The following is a 10,759-nucleotide window of genomic DNA, read 5'->3' as shown; positions in this document are numbered from 1 at the left end:
TAGTTTTAAGGCCACAGTAGCTGATAAAATGTTAACAACAGAGCTATATGATACAGCTTGTAGAGTAACCTGGATAGGAATAATCATATTTTATGACACCTCTCCATCCCCACTACCTCTGGAATATTGGGTAATCCAGAAAGTATTAAGAGACCCATTTGAATTTCCTCTCTGTCACAGTGAAAATCACAAGGTACTAATAAATATTATATCACAGCCACCCGCTATAAGTGTTACTATAACCCAAGGCACTGTATGTCCTTCTCTACTAGCACCATAAATAACTGATTATGACACTCTAGGGAAGGTGGGTGGTTATTTTCAGTTATAAGCAGGATCCATGTTCAAAGAACAGATTACAGATAATTATGTGTGCATTTATCTCTATTAATTATTCATTAATAATTATGCATGTTTATGTCTCCTGTCAGCTCAGCCAGCAAATCACTGTTTTGAAGACAGTCTCATCATAAGACAGCTGGAAGCAAAATGAAGGCTTACACTCCATCTTTCAATAAACAGACACTATGCATTTTGTAGAACCTAGATATCTTCTAAATCAAAGTGTGTTCTACCTTACTAAAGTTTCACCTTCACCTTGTAAAATGCAAAAAGCTGAAACAGGAATACGACCAAAAACTTATATGCTTTCCTGATATTTAAAAAATAAAACATCAACATACATGTATATGCAAAATAATAACTACCAAACAAACAAACAAAAACACTTATTATGAATATTTGAAAGGGTCAAGCCAAAGAATTACTAGAACTTGACAAAACAGTAACAGTCCACAGTCACTTTACTGCAGAGTACTGAATTTCTTTTTAGATATCACTGAAAAGGAATGAAAAGGAATGAAGGGTACATCTGTCTTTTTTCCTGTTGGAAAGAACAGAATTTTTTTTGAGCCATAATTACTAGAAATGAGCAACAAAAAGGGAACAGGTCCTTCATATCACTCCCGCAGTCATCTATGCCACAGAACCACAAGTTCCAAGTCTGTGCTTACCAGCAGTAGCTGTAATGATAATCAGCCTCAGAATATTGCTGTGTCAGGACAGAACTGAAAATACGATGATTCAGCAAATCATGAAAAAGTTCACTGCTCTGTCAAGAGAATGTCACAAGATTTCACTGTTACATACTTTCCCATCTACTTCAATTATAATGTACATTTTAAAAATAATCTAGTTTATATTAATTAATACTAATTAAATATAAACACTTTACCAAATCAGAGCTATTGCTAGATAAATTTATTACATAAAATAAAGTGTAGGCACTTTGTAGGTACTGAAATCTCTAAATCTTGTTAACAGTATGCACTGAGCATGTATGGTGAATGTGTAACAGGAAACTCTGTACCACAGCATGCCAGAAGATGAAGCATCTTATCTGCACAGTCCCTTCTCAGGACACTTCCCCAGCTGGCTCCAAAGGCAGAGTTGCTCATGGAACTGCCACCTAGGCTGGCCATGACAAGGTGCATGTGGAAAGATAATTGGGAAGTCCCAACATGCTAGTCTTGTGATTTCACCACTGAATTAGACAGTGAGAATCTGCTCTACAATTGTGCACTTCAAGCTTTATCTTTTAAAACTAATCTGAATGAGGTAGGCTTTTGTTTTTATATTACCCCATCAGCTGAAAAGAGTTTGATTCTATCATGCTGTCCTAACTTGGAAAACCTTACCTCTGCAGTCATTTACACAGAATAAGCAGATTCACTCTGCACAGACATCAACTGACATGATAGTTCAATCTCATTTCTCAACTTTTTTTGCTGGAAACAGTCTCTTTGTACTGTTGAAGAAAATTCCCCTGGAATATACTACTCAATTTTATTCAAAGGTACTGTTACTTTTCAAGCATTTCCAGATAAACATACCTTCATTTTAAAAACAGCAACATAGTAACACAGAACACACAAAAGAGGAAGCCGGTGCGTAAAGGACATATGCCTTCAGTTATAAACCGAAATGATAAAGTTATGGGAAAAAAAAATCCAACTTGCAATGCTCTCTTCTTTACTCCACACCAATACATGTATAACTAATTAAAAGGGAAATTTATTATTTCTGTAGCTTCATTTCTTCTACTCTGTTACCACAGAATTTTGTTTTACTTCTGTTATTAACAAAAATGCTTAAGAATAGCAGTATTTATTATACAAATACTGTTGCTTAGTGCGTTTTCTAATACATTTACATTAATTAGGAGGAATTTATGCTTGCACAGAAAATTCAATATATCTTTCCCTGTTGCATTTTGTGTCTCTTAATATCTCTTAGTTTTCCTCCTCCTTTTTCTTCATTTCCAGGAAGTTTCTTGATCTTTGATTTAAAGTCAAAATCTTAAAAGTTTTGGCTCTCCTCATCAAATCATCATCATCATCTAGAAGAAACTGAGAACCATAGCTTGCTTTAGTTTTTTGAAAACATTTTGGGGAAGGAATGGAATAACAATCATTAAATATTTGTAGTCATCAATATAAAAATAAGCTTTGTTTCTGCTTCATTTCTCTCAGTCATTCTTCACGAATCTTCACCCATCACCACCACAACTAATACTTCATACTAACAGCATCTGCTTAGCATATTCTTTTCTATAAACTTCTTGTGGAAAGCTTTACCTGAACCTTGTTATGTAACTTAACATCAACTTTTCCTCACAAGTCCATTTAATGACATTATTACTTGCAGTCTTGGAAGCAGAAGGCAATCTAATCCTTGTCTTTCGGTTCTACTCAGTATTTTCCCCAGTGAACAACTAGTCTGAGTACAACGATTTACAAATACTGAGCTAGTGTCTTCCTACACCTCCCAATTTGTCTCAGAAACTGTCCTTTCTGAAGGTCTTATTGCCTGGCATAGGACGCTGGTGCAATTGCTAGGCCATCCCTTGTGAAAGCAGTAACTAATGCTCTTCTTTTAAGAAACGCAGCATTCCTCTGAGTTAATAAATACAACTTACCTTGCCTGAAATTCCCTTCTTTTAACTATTCTTGCCATCTTCTCCCAAGTCTGTAAAGCAACAGAGGCCATAAGTGAAGAAAGAAGAGGATAAAACATGGATGGAAACACAAATGGCAGTCACACACTGTGCAAGCAGAGATGCACTTTTCACACTGTGGGAGGCCTCAGTAGCTGTTCAAACAGCAGGGTCTGAGTAAATCTCAGCTAGTCTGCCATGAAGAGAGTTATTACTCCCATTTCCAGGGAATTATAGGCTACCTGGTATAAGAGACTAAGAAGCAAAAGAGGATGATGTCTCGAACTCTCAGCAGAAAAGGTTGTAGCCACATTTTAAATTGGCTTAGAAAAGAGCATCCTGCAAAAGCAGGAGAGCACTGTTCCAGGGCCAGCCTCCTGGAAACCATCTGAGACATCTCTGCAGCTGTGGTCCTGGCAGTGGGCAGAAGGGAAGGCCTTAGCAACACCTTTCTCCAAAGACCTTTCTAAAAGGTTCTGCACATGCAAAGTAATGGCTACTGGCTTATTAATGTGGTTATAGCTTGTTTTGTGATTACCTGAAATACATGAATACGGATATGCATGAGATTTTATGCCAGACCTCCACAAATCCACAAATGAGTTCACTGTGAACTTCTACAGAAGAATTTTTTTTCTTCTAATAGAGAAAATAGTTTACTAAAAATAAATTTAACTGGAAAATACATTACACTTCTGAAGATCTAGCATGTTGGAACTTTGGATTTCCTGTCAAATGTCATTGAAGCATGAAACAGTAAGATTTGAATCCTGTTTTAATTGAAAATATTGCTACAATTTCAACCAGGAAGCTGCTAACAAAGCTTTCATAATAAAGATTTTAAAACAAAATTGTTTGTTTCTAAACTCTACACATGCACTCAGTTTTATTTTGACTGAAAATGTAATTATATTCTTAAAGGCAAGAATTATATTCTCTTAAAACTGAGACTACTGCTGAATTATGCCAGTTATACAGCCATTTCAAATTCATATTGAGCTTTTTTTTTAAGAGAAAATAAATACTTCCAAACAATCCTTTGCTTCAGAAAATATAAGCATCCTTTCATGATAAATTTGTGTGTGTGTGCATGTACAAACACGTATATGCATGAAAAAATAATACTTCCCACAGTACTTGTCTTCAAGAATCTCACTGATCAATCCCTTATTCTATCATCCCTTATTCTATCATGGCAGCAACTAGGAATTAGTTTTATGCCTTGCAGTAGATGGCACCTTTTGTGTTAATCATGCTACAAAGCTTAAATTTTATAGCTAATAACTAAAATTCAACAATGTGAGGGATATGCTAAAGGCCACTTCAAACTTCAGAATAGCAAATCTATTTTCTGCTCATGGTTAAGTGTATTTACATTTCTGGAGGCCTGAATAAAGAGGTCCTATTTACACAAAGGGTCAGCCATTCTTGAATTCTGCATATTGAATGGCATATTTTCTTTTGTCACTCATGGTATGGGTACAGGACAAACAACTCAAGTTCAGGATTTCTACAGATATTCTTTACTTTTTGCAATGTGGACGTGTGTCATTTCTCTGTTGTTAATGTTTTTAATTCAACAACCTTCTTAGCAAAGAGGGAGTTGTTACATAAAATACAAGGACAGCAGTAACATGAAACTACTTAAATTTACAACTGAATTATGTTGTGATATTATTGCACACAGACATGAATTCAAGCAAGAAAATGAAACATTTAATAAAGCAAGATGAATAAAAAAAATAAAAATAAAAATAAAAATAAAAATAAAAATAAAAATAAAAATAAAAATAAAAATAAAAATAAAATTTGCAACTTGTCATGACCACACTTGCACTTCCTCTCAAATCACTTTTGAAACCTGTTTTCATAACTTAACCAAGACTCTAATCTTGACTTCCAAAGCTTGAAGTCATTTTAAAAAATAACCAACAAATCAAACAATGAACAAACAATTCACAAGAATCAACTCACTTAGTTTGCTACACTGTCCTGGGTTCAAATGATATGACTGAGTTTGGGGAATTACACATCCAATATTGGTATACTACAATTTGAACTTTTGAATTTTTTGAATTTTTGATTTTTTTTCGTTTATTATTATTATTATTCCTATGGCTTCACAAAGATGGAAACAATTTTGTTTCAAGGGAAAAAAAAAAGTTTTTCTAGTTAGAAAACATTCTGGTTTAGGCCACTTACTTATTCACATTACACTAAAAGGGACCTCAGCATTTCACATGCTTCATTTCTCAGCACTATGACAGGAAAAGCTGTATCTCTAGATAGTCCTGACAATGATATTTCTAGAATTCTGGTAGGAAAAACTCTAAAAACTCATGGACACATGTAGCCCATTCCTGTCTGATTCCATTATTTTTATATATATATTTTTTTTCTCCTGAAGTGTTGTCTGAAGTTCTTTCTTTCAGTTTATATCTGTTACATATCTTAAAATACATTGCCCAAATCTGAAATGGACACCTTTCTCTGTGTAGCAGACTTTTTTATGGTCAAATATCTATGTTTCTAAATATTCAGAGTTTTTCTAAACTTCTTGGACTAAGCAGCTGCAATTCATTCACTTGTACCTAGCAGATAAAGATTTCTAGATCTCTGATCATGTTCATTTGTAGCTTTTGAGACACTGGGGATCAACTATCTGGGGGCTTGGCCAGAGTAATTCAGTTAAAATTCAAAGCTGAACTTTGAAAAAAAGCAATGCTGAGCACTTCCATTACCAGGGCTATAGCCCTGTTCATTCATCAGAGAAACAAATTTGCTAAACATTCCTTCTCTCAGTTAGTTTTTTTCTCTAGTTAGTTTGTTATTAAGCAGATAAATAAACAAATCTAATTCTTGTATATTATTCTAGCACTGGGAATTAAATAATTTCTTTCACATTTTTGTGTTTTGTTTTGTGTTTTTTTGTTGTTGCTGTTCTCAAAATCATGTTATTTTAAGTACATTCCATTTGTTCTATTTTTCCTATTTTTGTCACTTTGTTGACTTCTTGATTAGACAAGTCTGTCGCTAAAAATGAAGTTCTCAAGCCATCCACCTTTCTTGTTCTTGCTGTACAAAAGTTGACCTACAGTCTGCAGTATCTAATGTTTTATTTTCTACTTTCTAGTTAGGGATTAAATTCCAGACCTCCTGCTCTTAAGTTTTCTCTGAACAGAATGATCCCTCTGGCGTTATTCTCATACAGCACATTTCTGAGTTCCTTGAAATCACCTGTAACCCCTGATGACTCTCATGGAAAAGCATGTTTATGTGTTAAAATATGTATGCTCAGAGACAGCTAGATAAAGAAGCCCACTTTATCATGCAACCTTAAATCTGTGTGTGTGTGGTGGTTCTACTGTGCTAGGCAGCCAAACACCACAACCGCTCTCTCACCCCACCCCCCCAATACAGTGTGCAACAGTGTTATCCACCTTTTCTAGGATGCATAACTTACGAGCATCACCTGCTATTAACAAGTAAGCAAACACTTTCAAGCTTGACATTTCTTACAAATTGCTATAATTGTCTCATACGCAGAAACAGAGCAAAACCTGCCTCAGTTGTTCTGTTCATGCTCTCTAATACAACAAAACAAACTAACCAAGCATTTAATTTTACCATTTAACAAATACACTACTTACAAACACAGAGACCACAATACTGGCTTGTGAAATCAAACCCGATCTCCTGCTTGATTATTTACATTTCAAAATCTGTCTTCCCTACTGAGACTCTACAGAGAGGTTCAAGTCATTGCAAGTTCTAGTGGAGACAATTGCCTATTTATTTGAAACCACATAAGCATATTTCATCTATACAGCTAAAAAAAAAACACCCATGAGATGGTAAGGTCTTGCTGTTTTATTACAGGGCTGCCTATGAATCAGTCGCTATACAGACAAAAAAGTTTCAAAAGTCTTTTATTATCTCTGAATCAGAAGTGATCCAAGAATCAGCATTTTCTCATTTATCTTCCTTCACTGAACATAATCAGGAATCCTCACTGATCAACAGAATTATTTTGCATAGGTTGGCACATCTGGAAAAAATGGATTGCATCACTCTTCATGCTGATAAATATTTTAAATTATAAACAAACTTTGATTATCATACTTATCCACTTATCCAAAGCATAGAGAAGCATAACTAGAAACATGGGAAAATGATATGCATAAAAGCAACAGACAAATGCAGCAAGCATAATTTAGGTGATTTAAAATGTAAGGATTTGGACCTAAGAAATATTCTGCCAAAAGTCTGTAAAATTTGGTTTTATTATTTACTGAACTATAAAATACAAAGTTTAGAAATGTAAATTTTGCACAGTGCAGATGACACACGATGTGAAAGTAAGCAAGTCACTATCACATTCCTTCAGAGACTGATGACGTCTAGTTGCATGATAAATGTGCCTTAGGGAGGCTGTGGTAAGCTCTCATAGGACTAACATGAAGATCAGTGTTTGCCTTGTGGCAAGCAGGTGTTGGAATAATTCGTTAAGTTTTCCTTTAAGAGCACTGTGTAAAAACAATAAGGCTATGCAAAGGAATAGTAAATGTGAAATAAAAGGAAGCTGATTATGCTAGGTGAAAGGCCACAATCTCCTTTAAGCACCTGCAAGAACAACTGCAAAAATGCTGATGTTTATAAAGTAGCCTGCTGGGACTATAATGAAGATGTCAAAACCTCAGGCGGGCAGCCTTTCTTTAGTCCCCTTAAACCATCTGTGGATAATGTGTGGAGGGGGGGATGATCTCACAAACCATGTAATCACAAATTTCGTGTCTTTTAGTCTCTTAAAACAAATATAAAAACAAAGATCAAAGCCACCATCTAGACTGTGCTGATTGACTTTTTGAAGAACAGCCCAAAGCTAGCATAAGCAAGCACTCAGAGTTCTACAGTCAGTATCAAAAAAGACTAAACAAGAACATGTTTATCTACCAAATATCTTCTTGTATCCTTTTTCTGTTTAAATCTTCAGCCAGCTGGACATTCAATTTATTGAAAGCATGCCTTCATTTACTAAGAACATGAGTATATTCTTATGGATATGAAAATATATATTTATAGACAAAGTAGAGAGAAAATACATATTAAGCTGTACATAAAATGAGGCAAATGGCTGAGAAAATATGTACTCAGGCAATGCATCAGCTGGTTATCTTTATTTTTTCTTTTTTTTCTTTCTTTTTTTTTTTTTTAAATGGGAAGTTTTTATTACAACTTATTACATAGCTTGTAAAGTAATGTAAAATCTCTGATGTAAAGTCTTATATTTCATATTGAAATGCAAAGAACCTGGAATTAAAACTACCACTTAAAGATGATATTTTTATGGAAACTTGAATCCTATCACTGTTTTTGATTCGAAGTGTTCTGAATCATTATTTCTCATAATTACATGCAAATTAACATCTCATATGAACACATGGATTTCTATTTTATTTCATTAAGAGACAGAAAATAGCAATCACAAACAAAAAGTAACTGAACTCTTTCCAAAGTCTGAAAGTCTACAGACAAAATTTGCTTTGGTCTTTCAATAACCCAAGCACTTGCCCAAATTTTTAATCTTTCTGGATCCTGCTTCTCTGCAAGTCTTCCAATGTTTTTGCTAGACATAGCCTGATTTCATATGGCAATAAATATTTAAAACAAGAACAGACCCAAAAGCACAGATTTCCTGCAACAGACACCGAGATTTAACTCTTAGTTTTTCACTAATCCAGGAGCTCCAATCGTCAAAAATAATTTACAGCCTTTTTTGTCTTGGTCCCTCATTAGCTATGCTAAATGTCCTTGGCATCAAGAAATGAAGTAGCCATTTGCTCACTGTAGTATCCTTTGAATGGCTGTAAACCAGTAACATCAGGAAAGGTACTGCTTTGCCTCATTAGATTTATTGAACTAGCAGGGAACCATTCTGTTGCATGACTGAAGTCACTATTTGACTAAGTAAACATTTAATGTATTTTAACTAATGTTTCATGCCTACTCACAGCTTACAACTATTGCAACTATATATTTCAGCCATTTTCCTTTTTTTTCCATAACTGCCTCTGATTTTCTTCAGTCTAAACAAGACAAACTATAAAAAGGTCTTGCGCTGCCAAACTGCCAACCTGCATTGGTAATTTACATATTAATAATTACATACATAAAAGAGTAAAGCATTACTTAGCACAATTCATTAACAAAAAGCAGTTTGCATGTTGCCAGAGTTGAACATCACACAAGAATTGCAAGACCTGTCGCCTTTACATTAATATGCAATGCAGGACTTCAGCAGGTGCTCTACCTCCTGAAATCATTTTCATGAACAATTCGTCATGAAAAGTACTCTGATGGAAATATAATTTGCAATAGAGACCAGTGAAAAAATCAGATGTTGTCTCTGGCAACTGTACCAAAATTTCCAGTCACTTGTATGGGTCAAAAAAAAAATTAAATCCAGTTCCATACCCTCACGTCAAATAAAAAGATAAACTTATTAAGTACTGTCCATAAGGATATGAGTGTTTTTATCTGCTTTTCATGAAAAACAAAGAAAGAAAAACACATGCACCCTATCCCAAAGTATCACCTCTCCTAAGGCTTGAAATTTGCTTTTAATTGAAGTTTTAACACATCTGTGTTCCATTCCTACTGTGGGAATAGAAATGTTGTTTTTGCAGAGTTACATTGTTTAGAAGGAGGGAATGTGGTACTGAGATATGCTTACAGTGATAAGAAAGTTTAGCAGGCGACCTAGTGAAATGCAGACAACCAGACTCCTTAGGACAATTAGGTGAAAATCACGGTGTCAAGTCAAGTCAGATAAGTGAAGAAACATTACCACTTCAAGCAGTAAAAATGTCAAAAGAAATTTGAAATTTAACAGGCCGGCAACTGAAGGCCATGCATTGTTTGTGAAGCATCAGATAGATTGTGAACCTGGATTACCCACTCAGTGGGGAAACAGGGGAGGGTCCTGCCATCAAAAGGTATATAAACTGTGTTTTGGAACTAGTAGAGGCGCTCTCTCCTGCTTGTGGGGCGCCCGCCATTGCAATCGCGAATAAATTACTACTTCACTGAGATCCTCGCCTGAGCCTAAGTTATTGGCTACGGAGTGTTTCTCACAATTTGGGGGCTCGTCCGGGATCCAGTCACCTACTGGGGAGCCCCACCGCCACAGCAGCAGGAAGGCATGCCCCACTGATTTCAGCGGTCCTGTGCATCGACGGTGGCGGTTCTGCGGAAAGCTGACAGAGGGCCCGAGACTGGTTAAAGAGGCAGGATCCGTGAAGTAGTGGGGAAAGGAAGAAGGTAGGCACTCCGGGTTTTTAAGAATCGATCCGGTAACTCTGTGCACAGACCAAGGTAAGAAATATTAAGTATTGCCTTGGGGGTCGGGTATCTGGTGTATGGTAAGCCCTTGCACGGGGAAGTGCTGGCACTACACCAGGGGAATCTGGTGTACGGTAATCCTTGCACGGGGAAGTGCTTGGAAGTACACCAGGGAATCTGGTCAACTCAGGTGTGCGGTAACGCTGGCACGGGGAAGTGCTTGGCGGTACACCCCCATCTTTCAGTACGTTAGTGTGTGGTAAACTGCAGAAGGGAAATTTCTGTAGCACATACTGGCGAGGGTTAGGAAAGATGGGAAGTACGAGTTCCAGGGAATCTGGTAAACTCATAGGTGTGCGGTAACGCTGGCACGGGGAAGTGCTTGGCGGTACACCCCCATTTTTCAGTACGTTGGTGTGTGGT

General features: G+C 36.1%; 1 long non-coding RNA gene across 3 annotated transcripts in view; it reads right to left on the bottom strand.

Annotated features, from left to right (window-relative positions):
• Positions 1 to 2,057: 2,057 nt before the first annotated feature.
• The window catches only part of LOC140000935 (uncharacterized), a 31,300-nt gene continuing 22,598 nt past the window's right edge, over positions 2,058 to 10,759 (bottom strand). For all 3 annotated transcript variants that reach the window (XR_011806129.1, XR_011806128.1, XR_011806130.1), the window contains 2 exons: positions 2,978 to 3,027; positions 2,058 to 2,408 (listed from right to left, as the gene is read on the bottom strand). This is a non-coding gene — a long non-coding RNA (uncharacterized lncRNA). The remainder of the gene's footprint in view (positions 2,409 to 2,977; positions 3,028 to 10,759) is intronic.

Source organism: Anas platyrhynchos, chromosome 35 (assembly GCF_047663525.1).
Source record: "Anas platyrhynchos isolate ZD024472 breed Pekin duck chromosome 35, IASCAAS_PekinDuck_T2T, whole genome shotgun sequence".
Taxonomy (NCBI): Eukaryota; Metazoa; Chordata; class Aves; order Anseriformes; family Anatidae; genus Anas; species Anas platyrhynchos.
This window is presented reverse-complemented; position numbering and strand designations above follow the sequence as displayed.